Below are 26388 nucleotides of genomic sequence, written 5' to 3' on the forward strand. Positions count from 1 at the left end.
ATTTGGCAATTATTTTTACTTAATATATAAAACTTGGAGAGGAAATGTTAATGTAGAATATCAAAGGAGTCCAAAGCGTTCCAGTATCTTTCTCTTCTTTTCCTGAAATAAACATATTTGTCAAATTAGCTGGGCTAATTTTTCTAAAGAAAAAGAGGTTCACTAACATTTACAAATACTTAAAGAGTCATTGACACTACGTCTATATTTTGAGATATACCACTTGAGGAAAAACATATAAAATATGTACATATTAATGCTTTAAGACTTTTCTTTGTTAGTTCAGGTACAAATGCAAATAAAATACTCTACAGCTTTGTAGTAAAGGTTTCTCTGTCAAGTCATTTAGTTACAACAGCTTTTCTGGTCCTTCTGGAAACAAGTTATGATCAATGAAAACTATGAGTTTGCTGCTTACACTTTGGAAAGAAACAGAAGAAGCAGAATTTCACATCAAAAGAATAAAGAAAAATCAATTTTACTGTGGAATCTAACAAAGTTTAACTCTGCCTATAATGTGGTAAAACTATGTTATGTAGAAACATAACCATGGGATTTTCTGGTTTGTAACCTAAGTCAAGGTATGTAGCCAATAAACCAAATCATATGATAATGAAACTGTGAATTGTTTATACAGATTTCATAAGACTATCAGTCTTTGTAAACTTAATTACTGTATGTAATGATTTATTCAAGCTATCTTAATCTTTTTTTTTTTAAATATTTTTTCTTTATTTATTTATGATAGTCACAGAGAGAGAGAGAGAGAGGCAGAGACACAGGCAGAGAGAGAAGCAGGCTCCACGCACTGGGAGCCCGACGTGGGATTCGATCCTGGATCTCCAGGATCGCGCCCTGGGCCAAAGGCAGGCGCCAAACCGCTGCGCCACCCAGGGATCCCTATCTTAATCTTTATCATATTTAATTATCAAGGAAGGAGTTTATTACTTGGAATTGCATAGAATTACATGCTGTGATATACTAACTACAAAAGTACAATGCATACCTTAAAAAAGGATTTTTAAATTCCTTTCCCATACAAGATTATATTTAATTGGTTAATTTTTATTATAACCAGATATACATATTTATTTTGCATTCTTTTGTGTTCATAAGGAAAGGTAGACCAACCAATCTGTATTATTAAAAGAAACAGGTGAAGTAGATATAAAAGAAAAACTAGGAGTAGAAAGAAAAATAGAAACTTCCTTAGAAAACTGAAATTTGAAAACTCGCTAGAGCAGTTAAGTCCAGTAATTCAGGGAAATATAAGACAAAAGGGCAATTTACAGATAAAATGACTTGCAATTCATTAAAGATAGTAGCAACAACAGTTTAATGCCTTAAAAAACATCAGCCATTAAAGGAATTACAGGATGAGTGTTTCTAACAATGAAAAGCTACTAAATTTTAAAAACTGATATTGTATGAATTTAGTCAAATTTGTGTTACATTCTTGATTCTTTTTCTAGTATATATTAGTATGGTTAGAATCATGAGGCTCAGGCATAGGGTCTTACATTACACATCACTTGAGTAGCTACTGCACTTCATCTAACAATCAAGTGATGAGTTACAGCTGTGTTCTGAAACATTTCAGGATGGTAAGAAATCAATAAATTCTCTAAATCTCTTTCATAACTCAATAATCTTACTCCATGTATCTCCTCGTTCAATCTTAAAAACTGATATATTTCCTCCAAAACTAGTAGCAAATACATAATCATAATCGTATGTTCAAATGGATTTGAATAAAGTGGTATGTTAAGACTAGCAAAGCTCAACTTCTTTGTTCTATAGAATTTCACCTAAAAATCTGTAAGTATTGATTCTAATTCCTATGACCATGATGTGGCTACCCATCTGGTAAACTGAGGGTGTTAATTATTAAGCCCAACTAGTCTGCTATCCTTCCATCTTCTACTATGCAATATTTCTCAGATGAAGTAAAATTCTTCTCATTCATTCTGTTTTTCAAAACTTCAAATAAAAGTTTGCATTAAACTGTAAATCCTTGTGGAATAATACATAGGAGATTTTATTTAGGAAGGATATATTAGAATCTTAACTTAAAGCCATGGAATGAACTCTCCCCTTCCTTTGCTTGAATGTGAACAGTGCTTAGAAAGGAAACAGAGTGAGGTATGTACAGTGTATGTACAGTGTATGTTACCTCCAATCTCTAGTGAAAAAATTAGTCATAAAACAGTGCTTATAAATATCTTTTTAAAAGTTACATGTTACATATCACATTGTTTTACACCCTAAAACAAAGGCTGTGTCTTTGTTCTCACTGCAAACTTAAATATCTTTATTGCTACCATATAAACAATTCAGTTTCTGATTTCAAAACTGATTAACTTAAATACTGATTAATAGTAAAGGAAATTTGATTATGCTTTAATCGTTACAGTTGAATAAAACAAGACACTCATATTTATAATCATAGACTACTGATGCATATTAATCCATACTACTAATGCATATTAATTCAGCATACTAAAATATTTAAGTAGTAAATAAGGGAATTTTAAAAAACTGGAATCTCATTCTTATGCACATAGTATCAGAAGAGGTCCAAATATTACCTATTAAAAATTAAAAGAGATTTTCAAATTGTTCTACGACTGAGTGGTTTGAATTTTTCCAGATTTTTTAATTTTTTTTTATTTTTTTTAATTTTTATTTATTTATGATAGTCACAGAGAGAGAAAGAGAGAGAGGCAGAGACATAGGCAGAGGGAGAAGCAGGCTCCATGCACCGGAAGCCCGATGTGGGATTCGATCTCGGGTCTCCAGGATCGCGCCATGGGCCAAAGGCAGGCGCCAAACAGCTACGCCACCCAGGGATCCCGAATTTTTCCAGATTTTAAAAAATCCATTAAAAATACAAACTCAGATCCTATATATGACATGTTTACACAAAATGGAAGATCTTCAATGTATTAGTTTGGGTGTCAATGGAGAAAGATTAAGAGAGAGGTGGAGAGGGACAACAGACACAGACATTGAAGTAAAAATTTTTGTTTGATCATTTCTGCATACTTTCCAGATTCTTATGATAGTACAATTTAGGAAAGTAGAGTTCTAACAGAGCAACTGCACAACACGGAGAGTGTGCCAAGTTCCCTAAAGGGCTGCAGCGTACGCACACATTGACCCGGGAGTAGCTCGGAGGGGCTCGGATGGCGGATCCGGGGAGAGGGGGCTGCGTGTCCCGGGCGCAGCTCGGAGGCGGCTCCGGCAGAGGAGGAGGCTCTGTGCGGAGGGGGATGCGCGGCTCCAGGAGCAACTCGGAGGGTGTCGGGCAGCGGCTTGGCGGAGAGGCGTCTGCGCAGCCGGGAGGGCGAATCCGACAGCGCTGGCCCCGGAGCACTGGGCGCCGGGGACACAGCCCAGGATCCGGCCTCCCCCGGAGACAGGCAGAGGCTGGGAGGGCCCAGGACAGCAAGGACGCTCCTGCCCGGAGCTGAGTAGATCAGGGGCCCCGCCCCCAGAGCATCCAGGCCCTGCAGACTGAGAGCTCCTGAGTTACTGCAGGAGCTGAATCCAGGGCTCCAGAGCTGGCTGCCGCCACGGTGGTTGCTCCTCCTGGGGCCTTAAGGGGTAAACAACCCCCACTGACCGTTGCACCAGGCAGGGGGCAGAGAAGCTCCCCCAAGTGCTAACACCTGAAAATCAGCAAAACAGGCCCCTCCCCCAAAAGACCATTAGACGGACAAGTTCCAGGGAAAGTCAAGGGAATTAAAGTATACAGAATCAGAAGATACTCCCCAGTGTTTTCTTTTCTTTCTTTTTCTTTTTTCTTTTTCTTTTTTTTTTTTTTTGCTTTTTTGCTTGTTGATTTCTGTTTGCTTCCCCCACCGTTTTTTTCCGTTCTTTCTTTTTCTGTCTCTTTTTCTTCTCTTTTTTCTTTCTTTCTTCCTTTTTTCCTTTTTCTTTTTCTCTTTTCTTTCCTTCTATCTCTCTTCTCTTTTTCTCCTTTTCCCAATACAACTTGTTTTTGGCCACTACACAGTGAGAGAAATGACTAGAAGGAAAACCTCACCTCAAAAGAAAGAATCAGAAACAGTCCTCTCTCCCACAGAGTTACAAAATCTGGATTAGAATTCAATGTCAGAAAGCCAATTCAGAAGCACTATTATACAGCTACTGGTGGCTCTAGAAAAAAGCATAAAGGACTCAAGAGACTTCATGACTGCAGAATTTAAATACAATCAGGCAGAAATTAAAAATCAATTGAATGAGATGCAATCCAAACCAGAAGTCCTAACGACGACGGTTAATGAGGAGGAAGAAAGAGTGAGTGACATAGAAGGCAAGTTGATGGCAAAGAGGGAAACGGAGGAAAAAAGAGACAATTAAAAGACCATGAGGTTAGATTAAGGGAAATAAACGACAGCCTGAGGAAGAAAAACCTATGTTTAACTGGTGTTCCCGAGGGCGACGAAAGGGCCAGAGGGCCAGAATATGTATTTGAACAAATCATAGCTGAAAACGTTCCTAATCTGGGAAGGAAAACAGGCATGCAGATCCAGGAAATAGAGAGATCCCCCCATAAAATCAATAAAAACTATTCAACACCTCGACATCTAATAATTAAGCTTGCAAATTCCAAATATAAAGAGAAGATCCTTAAAGCAGCAAGAGACAAGAAATCCCTGAATTTTATGGGGAGGAGTATTAGGGTAACAGCAGACCTGTCCACAGCGACCTGGCAGGCCAGAAAGGGCTGGCGGGATATATTCAGGGTCCTAAATGAGAAGAACATGCAACCAAGAATACTTTATCCAGCAAGGCTCTCATTCAGAATGGAAGGAGAGATAAAGAGCTTCCAAGACAGGCAAGAGCTGAAAGAATACGTGAACTCCAAACCAGCTCTGCAAGAAATTTTAAATTTTAAAATCTTAAAATTCCCCTTTAAGAAGAAGTCCAGTGGAACAATCCACAAAAACAAGGACTGAATAGATATCATGATGACACTAAACTCATATATTTCTTTTTTTTAATATTTTTTTCTTTATTTATTTATGATAGTCACACACACAGAGAGAGAGAGAGAGAGAGAGAGAGAGGCAGAGACACAGGCAGAGGGAGAAGCAGGCTCCATGCACCGGGAGCCCGACGTGGGATTCGATCCCGGGTCTCCAGGATCGCGCCCCGGGCCAAAGGCAGGCGCTAAACCGCTGCGCCACCCAGGGATCCCTAAACTCATATCTTTCAATAGTAACTCTGAACGTGAACGGGCTTAATGACCCCATCAAAAGGCGCAGGGTGTCAGACTGGATAAAAAAGCAGGACTCATCTATTTGCTGTCTACAAGAGACACATTTTAGACAGAAGAACACCTACAGTCTGAAAATAAAATGTTGGAGAACCATTTACCATTAAAATTGAAATATTCAAATTGATCCTCAAAAGAAAGCAGGGGTAGCCATCCTTATATCAGATCAACTAAAATTTACCCCGAAGACTATACTGAGACTTGAAGAGGCCCAATATATCATACTTAAAGGATCTATCCAACAAGAGGACTTAACAATCCGCAATATATATATGCCCCGAATGTGGGAGCTGCCAAATATATCAATCAATTAATAACCAAAGTGAAGAAATACTTAGACAATAATACACTTATCCTTAGTGACTTCAATCTAGCTCTTCCTATACTCGATAGGTCTTCTAAGCACAACATCTCCAAAGAAACGAGAGCTATAAATGATATATGGGACCAGATGGATTTCACAGATTTCTACAGAACTTTACTTCCAAACTCAACTGAATACACATTTTTCTCAAGTGCACCTGGAACTTTCTCCAGAATAGACCACATGCTGGGACAGAAATCGGGTCTGAACTGATACCAAAAGATTGGGATCATCCCCTGCATATTCTCAGACCATAAACCTTGAAATTAGAACTAAATCACAACAAGGAGTTTGGAAGGACTTCAAACACGTGGAGGTTAAGGACCATCCTGTAAAAGATGAAAGGGTCAACCACGAAATTAAGGAAGAATTAAAAAGATTCATGGAAACTAATGAGAATGAAGAAACAACCGTTCAAAATCTTTGGGATGCAGCAAAAGCAGTCCTAAGGGAGAAATACATCGCAATACAAGCATCCATTCAAAACCTGGAAAGAACTCAAATACAAAAGCTAACCTTACACCGAAAGGTGCGAGAGAAAAAAACAGCAAATAGATCCTACACCCAGCAGAAGAAGAGAATAAATAAAGATTCAAGCAGAATTCAATGAAATCGAGACCAGAAGAACTGTGAAACAGATCAACAGGGATCCCTGGGTGGCGCAGCGGTTTGGCGCCTGCCTTTGGCCCAGGGTGCGATCCTGGAGACCCGGGATCGAATCCCACATCGGGCTCCCAGTGCATGGAGCCTGCTTCTCCCTCTGCCTGTGTCTCTGCCTCTCTCTCTCTCTCTGTGACTATCATAAATAAATAAAAATTGAAAAAATAAAAAAAGAAACAGATCAACAAAACCAGGAGTTGGTTCTTTGATAGAATCAATAAGACAGATAAACCATTAGCCAGCCTTATTAACAAGAAGAGAGAGAAGACTCAAATTAATAAAATCATGAATGAGAAAGGAGAGATCACTAACAACACCAAGGAAATACAAACGATTTTGAAAACATATTATGAACAGCTATTCGCCAAAATTAGGCAATCTAAAAGAAATGGGCGCATTCCTGGAAAGCCACAAACTACCAAACTGGAACAGGAAGAAATAGAAAACCTGAACAGGCCAATAACCATGGAGGAAATTGAAGCAGTCATCAAAAACCTCCCAAGACACAGGAGTCTAGGGCCAGATGGCTTCCCAGGGGAATTCTATCAAAAGTTTAAAGAAGAAACCATGCCTATTCTACTAAAGCTGTTTGGAAAGATAGAAAGAGATGGAGTACTTCCAAATTCGTTCTATGAGGCCAGCATCACCTTAATTCCAAAACCAGACACAGACCCCACCAAAAAGAATTACAGACCAATATCCCTGATGAACATGGATGCAAAAATTCTCAACAAGATACTAGCCAATAGGATCCAACAGTACATTAAGAAAATTATTCACCATGACCAAGTAGGATTTATTCCCGGGACACAAGGCTGGTTGAACACTCGTAAAACAATCAATGTGATTCATCATATCAGCAAGAGAAAAACCAAGAAACATAGGATCCTCTCATTACATGCAGAGAACAGCATCCATTCCTGATCAAAACTCTTCAGAGTGTAGGGATAGAAGGAACATTCCTCAACATCTTAAAAGCCATCTACAAGAAGCCCAGAGCAAATATCATTCTCAATGGGGAAGCACTGGGAGCCTTTCCCCTAAGATCAGGAACAAGACAGGGATGTCCACTCTCACCACTGCTATTCAACATAGTACTGAAAGTCCTAGCCTCAGCAATCAGACAACAAAAAGACATTAAAGGCATTCAAATTGGCAAAGAACAAGTCAAACTCTCCCCCTTTTGCCGAAGACACGATACTCTACTAGAAACGCCAAAAGTCTACACCCCAAGATTCCTGGAACTCATACAGCAATTTGGTAGCGTGGCAGGATACAAAATCAATGCCCAGATATCAGTGGCATTTCTATACACTAACAATGAGACTGAAGAAAGAGAAATTAAGGAGTCAATCCCATTTACAATTGCACCCAAAAGCATAAGATACCTAGGAATAAACCTAACTAAAGAGGTAAACGATCTATACCCTAAAAACCATAGAACACTTCTGAAAGAAATTATGGAAGACACAAAGAGATGGAAAAATATTCCATGCTCATGGATTGGCAGAATTAACATTGTGAAAATGTCAATGTTACCAGGGAAATTTATACGTTTAAAGCAATCCCTATCAAAATACCATGGACTTTCTTCAGAGAGTTGGAACAAATTAATTTAAGATTTGTGTGGAATCAGAAAAGACCCCGAATAGCCAGGGGAATTTTAAAAAAGAAAACCATGTCTGGGGGCATCACAATGCCAGATTTCAGGATGTACTACAAGCTGTGGTCATCAAGACAGTGTGGTACTGGCACAAAAACAGACCCATAGATCAATGGAACAGAATAGAGAACCCAGAAGTGGACCTTGAACTTTATGGTCAACGAATATTCGATAAAAGAGGAAAGACTATCCATTGGAAGAAAGACAGCCTCTTCAACATATGGTGCTGGGAAAATTGGACATCCACATGCAGAAGAATGAAACTAGTCCACTGTCTTGCACCAGACACAAAGATGAACTCAAAATGGATGAAAGATCTAAATGTGAGACAGGATTCCATCAAAATCCTAGAGGACACAGGCAACACCCTTTTTGAACTCAGCCACAGTAACTTCTTGCAAGATACATCCACGAAGGCAAAAGAAACAAAAGCAAAAATTTACTATTGGGACTTCATCAAGATAAGAAGCTTTTGCACAGCAAAGGATACAGTCAACAAAATTCAAAGACAACTTACAGAATGGGAGAAGATATTTGCAAATGATGTATCAGATAAGGGGCTAGTTTCCAAGATCTATAAAGAACTTCTTAAACTCAACTCCAAAGAAACAAACCATCCAATCATGAAATGGGCAAAAGACATGAACAGAAATCTCACAGAGGAAGACATAGACATGGGCAACATGCACATGAGAAAAAGCTCTGCATCACTTGCCATCAAGGAAAAACAAATCAAAATCACAATGAGATACCACCTCACACCAGTGAGGTTGGGGAAAAGTAACAAGGCAGGAAACAACAAATATTGGAGAGGATGTGGAGAAAAGGGAACCCTCTTACACTGTTGGTAGGAATGTGAACTGGTGCAGCCACTCTGGAAAACTGTGTGGAGGTTCCTCAAAGAGTTAAAAATAGACGTGCCCTACGACCTAGCAATTTCACTGTTGGGGATTTACCCCAAAGATGCAGATGCAATGAAACACCGGGACACCTGCACCCCGATTTTATAGCAGCCATGTCCACAATAGCCACACTGTGGAAGGAGCCTCGGTGTCCATCGAAAGATGAATGGATAAAGAAGATGTGGCTTATGTATACAATGGAATATTACTCAGTCATTAGAAACGACAAATACCCACCATTTGCTTCAACGTCGATGGAACTGGAGGGTATTATGCTGAGTGAAGTAAGTCAGTCGGAGAAGGACAAACATTATATGTTCTCATTCATTTGTGGAATATAAATAATAGTGAAAGGTAATACAAGGGAAGGGAGAAGAAATGTGTGGGAAATATCAGAAAGTGAGACAGAACATGAAGACTCTTAACTCTGAAAAAAAAAAAGACTCCTATCTCTGGGAAACGAACTAGGGGTGGTGGAAGGGAAGGAGGGCGGGGGGTGGGGGTGAATGTGTGACAGGCACTGAGGAGAGCAGTTGACGGGATGAGCATGGGGTGTTATAATGTATGTTGGCAAATTGAACATCAATAACAAATAAATTTATTATTAAAAAAAGAAGAAGAAGAAAAAACAAAATAAATAATGTATGTGTAATGTGAAAAAAATTAAAATTAAAATTAAAAAAAGGAATAAGCAGGGTGAGCTGCAGAGGGAGAGGGCGAAGCAGGCTCCCCACAGAGCAGGGAGACCAGTGGAGGTCTCAAAGCAAGGCCCCTGGGAACATGGCCTGACCTGAAAGTAGGGGCCTCACTGACTGAGCCACCCAGTGCCCTACCTTGATCTTATCGTTCATCCGAGTGGTCGAAATGTGGGTGGATCCATTCATCCCATGCGGCGGCCATGAACATGTCACATCTAACCAACTGTGGACATGGCGTGCCTAGGACAGGTAGATTGACTGTCTAACACTCTGATTAGAATTGAGACTGAGACAGTGTATCTACTGTATTCTTCCAATGATCTTAGTGCTTAGAAATGTGTCTGCAATCCTAGGCGCTTTATCTCTATTCTTGGAGAAAGGAATCCCAACCAGAACTTTCCATCTACTGAGTGGAACTTGAGCTGCTCTGCCTTCCTCCAGTGACCTCTGATCTGGGCACATGAAGGACAAGGAACAGGGCCAGTTAGATGGAATCCCAGAAGTCTTTTGCAAACAGGAAAACGGCCTGCTTTCCACGTGCTTCTGTGCACCCAGGGTGCCACAGGCCCATGAGGCTTGATGTGGAGAGCTTCTTCGCTGGCGAGAGACAGCTGCTCCACAGGAAGATGCCCAGCAGCCCTATCGACAAGGTTAGGCAGCAGAGAATTCTAGGCCATGTTTTCTGCTGTGATTGCCCACAGTAGCTCCATGAGGTTCATCCTCTTCCACAGCCCTTCTCAGAGGAGGAAAAGGAAGCTCAGAGAGGAGCAGTGACATTCCCAAAACATGCCAGTAGTAGAGGCAAGCCTCAGGCCCTGTGCTATGTATGGGGTGGTCACTCACCTGTGGAGCTGCTGGCCCAGGACCCTTTGGGCTTCGCTGAACACCTGGTAGACAGGGAAAACGACTGCGTTTTCTGAGAGGCTCCTCTTCTGGAAGGATCGCAGCAGGGACTGTACAAAAGTATCCATTCTGCCTTTGCGGTGAGTCCTCATGCTCCAGGCCTCATCTGTGGTCAGGGTGGATGATTCCTTTCCACACCAGAGGCACAAGGAGGGGCACTGTAGTCAGCTTCCAAGCCACAAGCCACTGGGAAGATCAGAGTCTGGCGCTCAGCCCAGAGACACCCATCCCCTCAGGAAGTTGTACAGGAAAAAGAATTTCAGGACCCACAGAGAAAAAGGTTTTAGGCTTCAAAGTACCATTGGTTGGTTGGGACGCAGGGTAGAGCAATGGAAACTTCCACACACATGAATAGCTGAGCAACACTCGCATTCTCTCAACTCAGAGCTTTTATGAAGACGAGTATTCCATGGAGTCATCCATAAACATCCAACTGCAGATAGAACACAGAGGGTTAGCACCTCAATTTTGCTCAACATCCCATAAATGGGGCCTGAAAAGAGACCACAGCATGGGCTGCATGGCATTTCCCCTAAGCTGATGTACCTTAATCTGTACCTGACATAGGGAGGAAGGAGCAGGGGAGAACACCTCTTTCGGCAGGCCCCAGGGGAGCCAGTTTTTTCTAGTCTGGGTGCTTGGCTTACCCTGATCATCTCTGGGTCCTGACTTTCACCATGAATGGGACTTGTTCTCAGCCCAGACTGGCCATTCTTGTAGTCGGTGGCCTGATGCACCTGTGCTTCTCGGGGGTAAATGGAGTAATTGAACCCTTGGAGCAACTCATCCAAGATTTCCTGTGTGGATCTCCACAAAAAAGACAGAGCCAGCCACTTGGGTCAGGCGGCATCAGAGGGCATCCACCCAAACTGGACATCCAGGATATGGCAGATCTAGCAACTTAAACAGTCTGTGGGGACACCCACGGTGCTCCTTGCAGCACGGCAGACATGGCAAGAGAATGCCATCATGTCAAGTGCCAAGGGCCTTCAATGGCTGAATCACTGTGGCAGACGGCCCCATTGATGGAGTACTACGAGTACCTCTACGGACACAGTTCATGACCCGTTGGGCCTGTAATTATCTGATGTGTTCTGGCACATGACACCTTAGGGATAAATATATGAAATGGCTTCATCCCACCCTTTTTTTTGTCTGAAAACACCCACTTTAGTGTGATTTTTTGTGAGGCCTGCAGACGTTGTGCAACGACAGTGGAGCTGCGTTCTACACAGGATACCTGGGGCGCGTGGGTGAAATAAGGAAAATGGTAGTGAAACGCAAAGACACTCAGTGCTCTGAGTGAAAAACAAACCACCCCCACTCCTCAAAAGCATGAAATCTATTCTGCACCATTCCAACCTAGGGGAACAGTGCCTTATCACCTCAGATGTAGCCGGAGGTTAGCAGTGGAGGTTCAGGTCTCTTTGCATTGGGCCTGTGCGACACTCGTGTGGAAACACTACGGGAGGGCCCCAGGTTTATCTCCATGTTTGTGTGGTGGCCATCTTGCTGTGGAGAACCCTCTTCCCATTCTCACCTCAGAACAGCACTGTGCCTTGTTTGCCTGGTACACCTGATCATTGTCTAGGGAGTTAGAAGAGTTGAAGCCACAGAACATCTCCTCCAAGATCTCCTGGGTGCAGCTCTGCAAATACAGTGCCCCGTATGTACAGGGCCAAGAGACATTAGGGTACTCCCTCCACATCACAACAAGGGGACATCCCCTTTAGAAATCGTGTTCTCTGCTTCACATCACAGGGGCATCTGAAGGGACATCTGGAAATGAGAACCCAGATGAAAGACACTCTTGTGCTCATGGCTTACATACTTGAAGTTGAGCTTAGCCCTCAGCACTCACCTTCTCATCTTGCCTACTATGACCTGGTGTCTGAACACCAAAGATGTGTCAGGCTTACAAACCGTGACACCTGGTTTCTGCCCAGGAAGGGCATGTTCCTCTCCTCTGTCCCCTCCTCACACACACAAACACACACACACACATACACACACACACATACACACACAGTCTCAAACAACACACCGTCTTACATGCATGAAAACGGAAACACACTCAATGAGGGTTAAAGAGGTGCGAGCCCCCTCAGCTGAGATTACAGTGTGGCCTGCTCTCCATTGGCCTCCCCCAAGGTGCCTTGTGGTACCTGTTGAAGTCTCCCGCACATAACCAGAAGCTTTTGAAAGAGGGCCGAACTGACGTCCATAGTGGCATGAACATCTCTCTTTCTGGACTCTCCTAAGCCAAGAGCCACTGAAAGTAGGGCAACAGCAACAGAACAAATTTTTCTCTAGTTAAGTGAGCTGGAAAGAGGGACATTGTTCAATGCAGCTTCCTGGTTACCAGAGTTCTAAATCCGTTACACGCTTGTCCCCAAGGAAGTGATGTCACATTTTCAAGATTCCAGCCCGTGGGCCCCTCCCTTCAGTCAGACCTATCCAGAGCCCCTTCTTGGCAGATGACTGCTTGCCCCTCGTTATCTTGTAAACTTTACTTCCGCAGCCAAAAATGCCATAGCTAGAACTCTCTGAAAATGCAAGGAAGGTCCTACTTTTCTGGACACGGAGCTGAATTCAGACCTCATTTTCTGTGCTTGCCTTTCCAGATCTGTGACCTATCTAACCCACCGTGTCTCTCATATCGACAGGATCCCAACCTGCACAGTGATCGGATAGTCAGAATCATCTTCCTAGGGACATCATTGGGGGTCTATGAATGATATCTGCAATGCACGTGAGCTGGTGCCCTGTGTATCTGAGGCGCAAATTTTCAGGATGGTGGATTGACATGAATAGGTGAGATGTGGCATGGAGTACCAGTGAAAGTGGCCTGGGTTCCACTGTTTTCACTTGACCTCCGGCCTCATTTCAATGGGGGCACCATGATGGGGTGGGAATGCTCTAAGATGCAGACATGGTGATCTTCTGTAGTCAAACCATCCAATTTTTCCTGTTCTATTTTGAATGAGACAGAGGTGCCTCTTTCTGGGCTCTGGGGGTCACAGCCTTCACCATGGCTCCCAGCGATAATGACCTGTGGCATAAATATCCCTGTGTCACTCCGAGGTGCTTCATGACTGGTTCCTGACCAACACAATACATCCAACTCAATGGCATGTCATATCTAATTTCCAAATTGATCTATGTTTAAGGTTAGGGTTAGGCCTCAGGGTTAGGGTTGGGTTAAGCTTCAGGGTTAGGTTTAGGATTAGGGGTTAGGGTGAGAGTTAGGGTTAGGTTTCAGGTTTAGGGTTAGGGTAAGGAGTTGGATTAGGGTTAGGCCTCAGGTTAGGGTGAGGGTTGGGCCTCAGGTTTAGGGGTGAGAGTTAGGCCTCAGGGTTAGAGTTAGGGGTTAGGCTGAGGGGTTAGGGTTAGGGGTTAGACCTAGGGATTAGGGCTAGGTTTAGTGTTTAGGGTTAGGGTGAGGTTTAGGCCTGGGGTCAGTGTTAGGGTTAAGCCTAAGGGTTAGGGTTCAGGTTTAGGCCTCAGGGTTAGGCCTCAGGGTTAGGTTAGGGTTAGGCCTCAGGATTAGGCCTAGTGTTAGTCCTCATGGTTAGGCCTTAGGGTTAGTTTTTGGCCTAGGGTCAGGGTTAGAGTTAGGCCTTAGTGTTACGGTATAGGCTTAGGCCACAGGGTTAGGCCTCAGGGTTAGGCCTAGGGGTTAGGCCTAGGGGTTAGGCCTCGGGGTTAGGCCTAGGGGTTAGGTCTCAGGGTTAGGCCTCAGGGTTAGGGTTTAGGGTTAGCCCTCATGTTTAGGTTTAGGGGTTAGCCGGAGGCGTTAGTGTTAGGGGTTAGTCCTAGGGGTTATGGTTATGATTAGGGTTTAGGGTTAGGGTTAAGGTTAGCACTGGGGTCCGTGTTAGCATTAGGACTAAGGGTTAGGGTTTAGGTTGAGGCCTCAGGGTTAGGCTTCAGGGTTAGGCCTTAGGTTTAGGGTTAGGCCTCTGGCTTAGGCCCCAGGGTTAGGCCTTAGGGTTCGGCCTCAGATTTAGGCCTCAGGATTAGGTTTAGGACTCAGGGTTAGGGTAAGACTTAGGCCTCAGGATTAGGATTTAAGTTTAGGCCTCAGGGTTACAGTTATGGGTTAGGGTCAGTGTTAGGCCTCAGGGTTAGGGGTTAGGACTCAGTGTTAGGGTTAGGGTTAGGCCTCAGGTTGAAGGGTTAGGACTCAGGGTTAGAGTTAGGGTTTGCCCTTAGAGTTAGGCCTCAGATTTAGGGTTAGGGTCTGGGTTAGGGTCAGGGATAGGCCTCAGGGTTAGGGTTAGGGTTAGGGTTAGGGATAATCCTCAGGGTTAAGCCTCAGGGATAGGGTAAGGGTTAAGCCTCAGTGTTAGGGTCAGGGTTAGAGTAAGGGTTAGGGTCAGGGTTAGGCCTCAGGGTTAGCCTCAGGGATAGGGTCAGGATTAGGCCTCAGGGTTAGGGATCAGGGTTAGGAAATGTCATGCTTAGGCCTTATCCTACATTCCCTGTGCGGATCTCTACAAAAATGACAGAACCAGCTGCTTGGGTCAGGAGGCATCAGAGGGCTTCCACCCAAACTGGACTTCCAGTATATGGCAGATCTAGAAACTTAAACAGTCTGTGGGGACACCCAAGGTGCTCCTTGCAGCACAGCAGACATGGCAAGAGAATGCCATCATGTCAAGTGCCAAGGGGCTTCAATGGCTGAATCACTGTGTCAGATGGCCCCATTGATGGAGTACTACGAGGACCTCTATGGACACAGCTCATGACCCGTTGGGCCTACAATGATCTGATGTGTTCTGGTCATGACACTTTAGAGATAAACATAGAGAATGGCTTCATCCCACCCTTCTTTTTGTCTTACATCACCCACTTTAGTGTGATCTTTTGTGAGGCCTGCAGACGTTGTGCAACGACAGTTGAGCTGCGTTCTACACAGGATACCTGGGGTGCGTGGGTGAAATAAGGAAAATGGTAGTGAAACGCAAAGACACTCATTGCTCTGAGTGAAAAAAACAAACCACCCCCACTCCTCAAGAGCAAGAAATCTATTCTGCACCTTTCCAACTTAAGAGAACAGTGTCTTATCACCTCAGATGTAGCTGGAGGTTAGGGGTGGAGGTTCAGGTCTCTTTGCATTTGGGCCTGTGGGGCACTAGTGTGGAAACACTACGCGAGGGCCCCAGGTTTCTCTACATGTTTGTGTGGGGGCCATCCCTCTGTGGAGAACCCTCTTCCCATTCTCACCTCAGATCAGCAGTGCTCCTTGTTTGCTTGGTGCACCTGATCATTGTCTAGGGAGTTAGAAGAGTTGAAGCTGGGATCCCTGGCTGGTGCAGCGGTTTAGCGCCTGCCTTTGGCCCAGGGCGGGATCCTGGAGACCTGGGATCGAATCCCATGTCGGGCTCCCGGTGCATGGAGCCTGCTTCTCCCTCTGCCTATGTCTCTTCCTTTCTCTCTCTCTCTCTCTGTGATTATCATAAATAAATAAAAATTAAAAAAAAAAGAAGAGTTGAAGCCACAGAACATCTCCTCCAAGATGCAAGGCATCTCCTCCAAGGGTGCAGCTCTGCAAATACAGTGCCCTGTATGTACAAGGCCAAGAGACATTAGGGTACTCTCTCCACAACACAAGGGGACATCCCCTTTAGAAATCGTATTCTCTGCTTCACATCACAGGGGCAGCTGAGGGACATCTGGCAAGGAGAAGCCAGATGAAAGACACTCCTGCGCTCATGACTTACATACTTGAAGTTGAGCTTGACCCTCAGCACTCACCTTCTCATCTTGCCTGCTATGACCTGGCGTCTGAACACCAAAGATGTGTCAGGCTTCCAAACCGTGGCAGCTGGTTTCTGCCCAGGAAGGGCATGTTCCTCTCCTCTATCCCCTCTATACACACACACACACACACACACACACACACACAGTCTCCAACACACACACCTCTTACACATACACAAACTGATACACACTCAATGAGGGCTAAACAGGTGCGAGCCCCCTCAGCTGAGATTACAGTGTGGTCTGCTCTCCATTGGCCTCCCCCAAGGTGCCTTGTGGTACCTGTTGAAGTCTCCTGCACATAACCAGAAGCTTTGGAAAGAGGGCCGAACTGACGTCCATAGCGGCATGAACATCTCTCTTTCTGGACTCTCCTAAGCCAAGAGCCACTGAAAGTAGGGCAACAGCAACAGAAGGTCTTGTTCTCCTGACCGGCTCCAGTTAAGTGTGCTGGAAAGAGGGACATTGTTCAATGCAGCTTCCTGGTTACCAGAGTTCTAAATCCGTAACACGCTTGTCCCCAAGGAAGTGACGTCACTTTTTCAAGATTCCAGCCCGTGGGCCCCTCCCTTCAGTCAGACCTATCCAGAGCCCCTTCTTGGCATATGACTGCTTGCCCCACGTTATCTCGTTAACTTTACATCCTCAGCCAAAAATATCATAGCCACAACTCTCTGAAAATGCAAAGAAGGTCCTATTTTTCTGGACACGGAGCTGAATTCAGACCTTTCTTTCTGTGCTTGCCTTCCCAGATCTGTGACCTATCTAACCCACCGTGTCTCTCATATAGTTCATAGGTTCCCAACTTGCACAGTGATAGAAGAATCAGAATCTTCTTCCTAGGGACATCATCGGGGGTCTATGAATGATATCTGCAATGCACGTGAGCTGGTGCCCTGCGTATCTGAGGTGCAAATTTTCAGGATGGTGGATTGACATGAAGAGGTGAGATGTGACATGGAGTACCAGTTAAAGTGGCCTGGGTTCCACTGTTTTCACTTGACCTCCGGCCTCATTTCAATGGGGACACCATGATGGGGTGGGAATGCTCTAAGATGCAGACATGGTGATCTTCTGTAGTCAAACCATCCAATTTTTCCTGTTCTATTTTGAATGAGACAGAGGTGCCTCTTTCTGGGCTCTGGGGGTCACAGCCTTCACCATGGCTCCCAGCGATAATGACCTGTGGCATAAATATCCCTGTGTCACCCTGAGGTGCTTCATGACTGGTTCCTGAGCAACACAATACATCCAACTCAATGGCATGTCACATCTAATTTCCAAATTGATGTATGTTTAAGGTTAGGGTTAGGCCTCAAGTTTAGGGTGAGGGTTAGGCCTCAGGTTTAAGGATGAGGGTTAGGCCTCAGGGTTAGGGTTAGGGGCTAGGCTGAGGGGTTAGGGTTAGGGGTTACACCTAGGGGTTAGGTTTAGGGTTAGGGTTTAGGTTTAGGATTAGTGTGAGGCTGGGGGTCAGTTTTAGGGTTAAGCCTAAGGGTTAGGGTTTAGGTTTAGGCCTTCGGGTTAGGCCTCAGGGTTAGGGTTAGGGTTATGCCTCAAGGTTAGGCCTCAGGATTAGGCCTCAGTGTTAGGCTTCAGGGTTAGTCCTAAGGGTTAGTTTTAGGCCTAGGGTCAGGGTTAGGGTTAGGCTTCAGGGTTATGGTTTAGGGTTAGGCCTCAGGGTTAGACCTAGGGGTTAGGCCTCAGGGTTAGGCTCAGGGTTGGGGTTCATTTTAGGGTTAGGTTTAGAGTTAGGGTCAGGGTTAGGGTTAGGGTTAGGGTTAGTCTCAGGGTCAAGGTTAGGGTCAGGGTCAGGGTTAGGGTTAGAGTTATGCACCAGGGTTAGGGTTAGGGTAAGGGGTTAGGGTTAGGGTTAGGGTTATGGCTCAGGGTTAGGGTTAGGTTTATGCCTCAGGGTTAGGATTTAGGGTTAGGTCAAGGCGTTAGTGTTGGTGTTAGGCCTTGGGTCAGGGTTCGGATTAAGGTAAGGTGTTAAGGTTAGTGTTAGGGTTAGGCCTCACGGTTAGGGTTATGTTTAGGCCTCAGGGTTAGGGGTTAGGTTTAGGCCCCATGGTTACGCCTTTGGGTTAGGTCTCAGGTTTATGTCTCAGGATATGGTTTAAGACTCAGGGTTAGGGTAAGAGTTAGGCCTCCGGGTTAATATTTAGGTTTAGACCTCAGGGTTATGGTTTGGGTTAGGGTCAGTGTAAGGCCTCAGGGTTAGGGGTTAAGACTCAGTGTTAGGGTTAGGGTTAGGCCTCAGGGTTTGGGTAAGAGTTATGCCTCAGGGTTAGGGTTTAGGGTTAGGCCGATGGGTTAGGGTTGGGTTTAGACCTTGGGGTCAAGGTTAGGATTAAGTAAGGTATTAAGGTTAATGTTAGGGTGTGGCCTCACAGTTAGGGTTATGGTTAGGCCTCAGGGTTAGGGGTTAGGTTTAGGCCTCAGGGTTAGGGTTTAGGGTTAGGCAACATGGTTAGGTTTAGGGGTTAACCAGAGGGGTTAGGGTTATGGATTAGTCCTAGGGGTTATGGTTATGTTTAGGGTTTAGGGTTAGGGTTAGGGTTAGGGTTACCACTGGGGTTAGTGTTAGGATTAGGACTAAGGGTTAGGGTTGAGGTTTAGGCCTCAGGGTTAGGCCTCAGTGTTAGGCCTTAGGTTTTGGGTTAGGGAGGGGCCTCAGGCCTAGGCCCCAGGATTAGGCCTTAGGTTTAGGCCTCAGGGTTAGGTTTAGGACTCAGGGTTAGGGTAAGAGTCAGCCTCAGGGTTAGGATTTATGTTTAGGCCTCGGAGTTACGGTTTCGGGTTAGGGTCAGTGTTAGGCCTCAGGGTGATGGGTTAGGACTCAGTGTTAGGGATAGGGTTAGGCCTCAGGGTTAGGGGTTAAGCCTCAGGGTTAGAGTTAGGGTTAGGCCTTAGGGTTAGTCCTCAGAGTTACGGTTAGGGTCTGGGTTAGGGTCAGGGTTAGGCCTCAGGGTTAAGCCTGAGTTAGGCCGAGGGTTTAGGGTTAGTGTTAAGCCTCACGGTAAGGCCTCAGGGTTAGGCCTCAGGGATAGGCCTCAGGGATAGGCCTTAGGGTTAGATTTAGGCCTCAGGGTGATGGTTAGGGTTAGGCTTCAGGGTTAGGGTTTAGGTTTAGGCCTCAGGGTTAGGCCAAGTTTTTTGGCCTCAATGTTAGGGGTTAGGGTTAGGGTTAGGCTTCAGGGTTAGGGGTTTAGGTTAGGCCTCAGGGTTAGGTCTCACGGTTAGGGTTAGGTTTAGGGTTAGGGTTAGGGTTAGATTTAGGTTCAGGGTCAGGGTTAGGGTTAGGGTTATGGCAGTGTTAGGGTTAGGGTTAGGGCCAGGGTTAGGTTCAGGGTCAGAGTTAGGGTCAAGTTTAGGGTTAGGGTCAGTTTTAGGGTTAGGGTCAGGTTCAGGTTCAGGTTTAGGATCAGGGTCAGTGTTATTGTTAAGGTTAGGGTTAGGCCTCAGGGTTAGTGGTTAGGGTTAGGCCTCAGGGTTAGGGTTAGTGTTCTGCCTCAGGTTTAGGGATTAGGTTTAGCCCTCTGGGTTAAGGGTTAGGGTTAGTCCTCATGGTTAGGGTTAGGGGTTAGGCCTAGGGGTTAGAGTTAGGATTAGGGTTTAGGGTTAGGGTTAGGTTTAGGCCTCAGGTTTAAGCCTCAGCATTAGGCCTCAGTTTTAGGCCTCAGGGTTAGATTTAGGACTCAGGGTTAAGCCTAGGGTTTAGGCCCCAGGGTTGGGTCTCATGGTTAGTTTTAGGCCTCAGGGTTAGGGTTTAGGTTTAAGCCTCAGGGTCAGGAGTGGGGTTAGGCCTCATGGTTAGGGTTTAGTGTTAGGGTTAGTGTTAGGTCTGGGGCTTAGGGGTTATTGTTAGGCCCCAGGGTTAGGCCTCAGGGTTAGGGGTTAGGGTTAGGGTTAAGGTTAGGGTTCGGGTCAGGATCGGGGTCAAGGCCAGGGTCAGGGTCAGGGTTAGGTGTATGGTTTGGCCTCAGGGATAGGGTTTAGATTTAGGCCTCAGTGTTAGGCCTAGGGGTTAGGCCTCAGGTTTAGGGTTAGGCCTTAGCGTTAGGCCTCAGAGTTAGACTTCAGGGTTAGGTTTAGGCCTTAGGGTTAGGGTTAGGCCTCAGGGATAGGGTTTTATTTTTAGGCCTCATTGTTAAGCCTAGGGCTTAAGCCTCAGGGTTAGGGGTTAGGGTTAGGGTTAGGCCTCAGAGTTTGGGATTAGGGTTAGGGTTAGGCCTCAGGGTTAGGGTTATTATTAGGGTTAGGTTTAGGGTCAGGGTCAGATTTCAGTTTAGGGTCAGGGTTAGGTTTAGGGTGGGTTAGGGTCAGGGTTAGAGTTAGAGTCAGGTTCAGGGTTAGGGTGAGGGTTAGGGTCAGGATTAGGGGTAGGGTCAGGGTCAGGGTTAGGGTTAGGGTCATGGTCAGGGTTAGGGTTAGGGTCAGGGTTAGGTTTAGTGTTAGGGCAAGGGTTTGAGTTAGGCTTCGGGGTTAAGGTTAGCATAAGAGGTTAGGTTACGTTTAGGGTTCAGGCTTCAGGTTTAGGGTTAGGGTCAGGCCTCAGTGTTAGCGGTGAGAGTTAGGCCTCAGGGTTAGGATTTGGGGTTAGGCCTCATGGTTTGCGTTAAGAATTAGACCTCAGGGTTAGGTCTCAGGTTTAGGCCTCAGGGTTAGGACTCAGGGTTAGGCCTCAGGGTTAGGGTTAGGGTTAAGGCCGAGGGCTTAGTGTTAGGGGTGAGGCCTAGGGGTTAGGATTAGGGTTAGGGTTTAGGGTAAGGGTGAGGGTTAGGCCTGCGTTCAGTGTTAGGGTTAAGCCTAAGGTTTAGGGTTTAGGTTTAGACCTCAGGGTTAGGATTCAGGGTTAGGCCTCAGGATTAGGCCTCAGTGTTAGCCCTTAGATTTAGGCCTTAGGGTTAGATTTAGGCCTCAGAGTTAGGGTTAGGGTTGGGATTCAGGGTTAGGTTTTAGGTTTAGGCCTCAGGGTTAGGCCTCAGGGTTAGGCCTCAGTGTTTGGGATTACAGTTAGGGTTAGGGTTAGGCCTCAGGATTGGGGATTAGGTTTAGGCCTCGGGGTTAGGCCTCAGGTTTAGGGTTCGGGTTCGGTTTAGGGTTAGGGTTAGGTTTAGGGTCAGAGTCAAGGTTAGGGATAGGATCAGGGTTAGGTTTAGGGTTAGGGTTAGGGTTTGGGTGAGGGTCAGGTTTAGGTTTAGGCTCAGGGTCATGGTTAGGGTTAGGGTTAGGATTAGGCCTCAGGGTTAGCTTTAGGGTTAGGCTGAGGTGTTAGGCCTCGGGGTTAAGTTTAGGCCTCAGGGTTAGGGGTTAGGGTAAGGCTTCAGGGTTAGGGTTTATGTTTCGGCCTCAGGGTTAAGACTAGGAGTTAGGCGTCAGGGTTAGGGTTTAGAATTAGGGTTAGGGTTAGGCCTCAGGGTTAAGGTGAGGGTTAGGCCTCAGGCTTAGGACTCAGGGTTAGTCCTCAGGGTTAGGGTTAGGTTAGGCCTCAGTATTAGGGTTAATGCTTAAGCCTCAGGGTTTGGGTTGGGGGTTAGGCCTCAGGGTTAAGACTCAGGTTTAGGACTCAGGGTTAGTGTTTAGGTTTAGGCCTTAGGGTTAGGACTAAGAGTTAGGCCTCAGGGTTAGGGTTTAGGGTTAGGCCTCAGGGTAAGTCCTCAGGTTTAGGCCTCAGGGTTAGGTTTAAGACCCAAAGTTAATGTAACGGTTAGGCCTCAGGGTTAGGGTTTAGGTTTAGGGCTAATGGTTAGGCCTAGGGGTAGGCCTCAGGGTGAAACCTCAGGGTTAGGTTTAGGCCTCAGGTTTAGGGGTTAGGGTAAGGCTCAGGGTTAGGGCTAGGAGTTAGGCGTCAGGGTTAGGGTTTAGGGTTAGGGTTAGGGTTAGGCCTCAGGGTTAAGGTGAGGGTTAGGCCTCAGGATTAGGCCTCAGGGTTAGTTCTCAGGGTTAGGGTTAGGGTAGGCCTCAGTATTAGGGTTATGTGTTAGGCCTCAGCGTTTGGGTTAAGGGTTAGGCCACAGGGTTCAGGTTATGGGTTAGGGTCAGGGTAAAGCCTCAGGGTTAGGTGTTAGGCCTCAGTGTTAGGGTTAGGTTTAGGCCTCATGGTTAGGGTGAGGTGTTAGCCCGATGGATTAGGGTTAGGGGTTAGGCCTGGGGGTTACGGTAGGATTAGGGTTTAGGGTTAGGTTTAGGGTTAGGCCTGGGGTCAGTGTTAGGATTAGGACGAACCGTTAGGGTTTAGGTTTTGGGTTACACCTCAGGGTTAGGCCTCAGGGTTAGGGTTTAGGTTTAGGCCTCAGGGGAGGCCTAGGCGTTAGGCCTCAGGGTTAGGGGTTAGGGTTAGTGTTAGGGTTAGGCCTCAGGGTTATGGGTTAGGTTAGGCCTCAGGGTTATGGGTTAGGGTTAGGCCTCAGGGTTAGGCCTCAGTTTTAGGGTAATGGTTAGGATTAGGTTTAGGGTTAGGATCAGAGTCAGTGTAAGGTTTAGGGTAGGGTTAGGGTTAGGGTCAGGGTTAGGGTCAGGGTCAGGGTTAGGTTAAGGGTCAGGGTCAGGGTTAGGGTCAGGGTTAGGTGTAGGGTCACGGTTAAGGTTAGGCTCAGGATCAGGGTTAGGGTTAGGCCTCAGGGTTAGGGGTCTGGGTTAGCGTTAGGGTCAGGGTTAAGCCTCAGGGTAAGTGTCAGGGTTAGGACCAGTGTTAGGGTTAGGGTTAGGCCTCAGGATTAGGCCTCAGGTTTAGGCTTCAGGGTTAGACCTCAGGGTGAGGTTTAGGCTTCAGGGTTATGGTTAGGTTTAGGCCTCAGAGTTAGGATTTAGGTTTAGCCCTCAAGGTTAGGCCTAGGCGTTAGGCCTCAGGTTTAGGTGTTAGGGTAGGCCTCAGGTTAGCGATTAGGGTTAGGCCTCAGGGTTAGGGCTCACGGTAAGGCCAAAGGGTTAGGGTCCGGGTCAGGGTCAGGGTTTGGGTCAGGGTCGAGATAAGGGTCAGGGTCAGGGTAGCGTCAGGGTTAGGGTTAGGGTCATGGTTAGGGTTAGGGTCAGGGTCAGGGTTAGGGTCAGGGTCAGGGTTAGGGTCAAGGTTAGTGTTAGGGTCATGGTTAGGTTTAGTATAAGGGTCTGGGTTAGGGTCGGGGTCAGCGATAGGGTTAAGGTTAAGGTTAGGGTTAGGCTTAGGCTTCAGGGTTAGGGGTTAGTGTTAGTGTCAGGGTCAGGGTTAGGCCTCAGGGTAAGGCCTCAGGGTTAGGTCTCACGGTTAGGTTTAGGCCTCAGGGTTAGGGTTAGTGTTAGGCCTCAGGGATAGGGTTTAGGTTTAGGCCTCAGTGTTAGGCCTAGGTGTTCAGACTCAGGGTTAGGGGTTAGGGTTAGGGTAGGCCTCAGGGTCTGGGGTTAAGGTAGGGTTAGGCCTCAGGGTTAGGTTTAAGCCTCAGGGTTGGCTTAGGGCTAGGCCTCAGGGATAGGGTTCAGGCCTCAGGGTTAGGGTTAGTGTTAGGGCTCAGGGATAGGTTTTAAGTTTAGGCCTCAGTGTTAGGCTTTGGGGTTAGGCCTCAGGGTTAGTGATTAGTGTTAGGGTTAGGCCTCAGGGTTTGGGGTTAGGGTTAGGGTTAGGCCTCAGTGTTAGGGTTAGAGTTAAGGTTAGGGTTAGGGTCAAAGTCACAGTTAGGGTTAGGGTGAGGGTTATGTTTAGGCTTAGGGTTAGGGTTACTGTTAGGGTAAGGGGTTAGGATTAGGGTTAGGTTTCAGGCCTCAAGGTTAGGGTTAGGGTTATGCCTCAGTGTTAGCAGTTAGGGTTAGGCCTCAGGGTTAGGGGTTAGGTTTAGGCCTCAGGGTTAGGGGTTAGGGTTAGGTCTCAGGGTTAGGGTTAGGGGTTAGGCCAAGGGTTTAGGGTTAGGGAGTAGGCCTAGGGGTTGGGGTAAGGGTTAGGGTTTAGCGTCAGGGTTAGGGTTAGGCCTGGGGTTTGTGTTATGGTTAGGCCTAAGGGTTAGGTGTCAGGGTTAGGGTCAGGGTCGTAGTTAGCCTCATCCTAGATTTTCTGTGCGGATCTCTACAAAAAAAGACAGAGCCAGCTACTTGGGTCAGGATTCAGAGGGCTCCCACCCAAACTGGGCTTCCAGGTATGACAGATCAAGCAACTTAAACAGCCTGTGGGGACACACAAGGTTCTCCTTGCAGCACAGGAGACATGGCAAGAGAATGGCATCATGTCAAGTGCCAAGGGCCTTGAATGGCTGAATCACTGTGGCAGACGGCCCCATTGATGGAGTACTACGAGGACCACTAAGGACATAGCTCATGACCCGTTGGACCTATAATGATCTGATGTATTCAGGCACATGACACCTTACAGATAAACATAGAGAATGGCTTCATCCCACTTTTCCTTTTGTCTTAAATCACCGTCTTCAGTGTGATCTTTTGTGAGGCCTGCAGACATTGTGCAACGACAGTGGTGCTGCATTCTACACAGGACACCTGGGGCACGTGTGTGAAATAAGGAAAATGGTAGTGAAACGCAAAGACACTCAGTGCTCTGAGTGAAAAAAAAACAAACCACTCGCACTCCTCAAAAGCATGAAATCTATTCTGCACCTTTCCAATCTAGGGGAACAGTGTCTTATCACCTCAGACACAGCCGGAGGTTAGGGGTGGATGCTCAGGTCTCTTTGCGTTTAGGCCTGTGTGGCACTCGTGTGGAAACACTACGGGAGGGCCCCAGGTTTATCTCCATGTTCGTTGGTGGCCATCTCTCTGTGGAGAACCCTCTTCCCATTCTCACCTCAGAACAGCACTGCTCCTTGTTTGCCTGGAGCACCCTATCATTGTCTAGGGAGTTAGAAGAGTTGAAGCCACAGAACATCTCCTCCAAGATCTCCTGGGTGCAGCTCTGCAAATACAGTGCCCCATATGTACAGGGCCAAGAGATATTAAGGTACTCCTTCCACAACACAACAAGGGAACATCCCCTTTAGAAATCGTGTTCTCGGCTTCACATCACAAGGGCAGCTGAGGGACATCTGGCAAGGAGAAGCCAGTTGAAAGACACTCTTGCGCTCATGACTTAACATACTTGTAGTTGAGCTTGGCCCTCAGCACTCATCTTCTCATCTTGCCTGCTATGACCTGGAGTCTGAACACCAAAGATGTGTCAGGCTTCCAAACCGTGGCAGCTGGTTTATACCCAGGAAGGGCATGTTCCTCTCCTCTATCCCCTCTACACACACACACACACACACACACACATGCACAATCTCACATTAACACACCCTTTTACACATACACAAATGGACACACACCCAATGAGGGTGAAAGAGGTGCGAGCCCGCTCAGCTGAGATTACAGTGTGGTCTGCACTCCATTAGCCTCCCACAAGGTGCCTTGTGGTACCTGTTGAAGACTCCCACACATAACCAGAAGCTTTGGAAAGAGGGCCGAACTGACGTCCATAGCGGCATAAACATCTCTCTTTCTGGACTCTCCTAAGCCAAGAGCCACTGAAAGTAGGGCAACAGCAACAGAAGGTCTTGTTCTCCTGACCGGCTCCAGTTAAGTGCGCTGGAAAGAGGGACATTGTTCAACGCAGCTTCCTGGTTACCAGAGTTCTAAATCTGTTACACGCTTGTCCCCAAGGAAGTGACGTCTCGTGACGTCAATCTTTTTCAAGATTCCAGCCCTTGGGCCCCTCCCTTCAGTCAGACCTATCCAGAGCCCCTTCTTGACATATGACTGCTTGCCCCACGTTATCTCGTTAACTTTACATCCGCAGCCAAAAATGCCATAGCCACAACTCTCTGAAAATGCAAGGAAGGTCCTACTTTTCTGGACACGGAGCTGAATTCAGAACTTTCTTTCTGTGCTTGCCTCTCAGATCTGTGACCTATCTAACCCACCGTGTCTCATATAGTCCACAGGTTCCCAACTTGCACAATGATAGAAGAATCAGAATCTTCTTCTTAGGGACATCATCAGGGGTCTATGAATGACATCTGCAACGCACGTGAGCTGGTGCCCTGTGTATCTGAGGCGCAAATTTTCAGGATGGTGGATTGACATGAAGAGATGAGATGTGGCATGGAGTACCAGTTGAAAGTGGCCTGGGTTCCACAGTTTTCACTTGACCTCCGGCCTCATTTCAATGGGGGCACCATGATGGGGTG

General features: G+C 46.3%; 1 long non-coding RNA gene across 5 annotated transcripts; it reads right to left on the reverse strand.

The window, feature by feature from the left end:
- LOC140601901 (uncharacterized) lies at window positions 1-26220 on the reverse strand. 5 transcript variants are annotated; one of them, XR_012004983.1, is made up of 6 exons: window positions 25619-26220; window positions 16523-16690; window positions 15704-15924; window positions 12015-12122; window positions 10415-10907; window positions 1-102 (listed from the first exon to the last, which is right to left on the reverse strand). It is a non-coding gene; the product is annotated as an uncharacterized lncRNA (long non-coding RNA). The 5 variants fall into 5 exon arrangements; XR_012004984.1 differs by lacking the exon at window positions 25619-26220 and adding an exon at window positions 25011-25583; XR_012004982.1 differs by lacking the exon at window positions 25619-26220 and having other exon boundaries at window positions 16523-18535.
- Window positions 26221-26388: the final 168 nt, after the last annotated feature.

Source organism: Canis lupus, chromosome 12 (assembly GCF_048164855.1).
Source record: "Canis lupus baileyi chromosome 12, mCanLup2.hap1, whole genome shotgun sequence".
Lineage (NCBI taxonomy): Eukaryota > Metazoa > Chordata > Mammalia > Carnivora > Canidae > Canis > Canis lupus.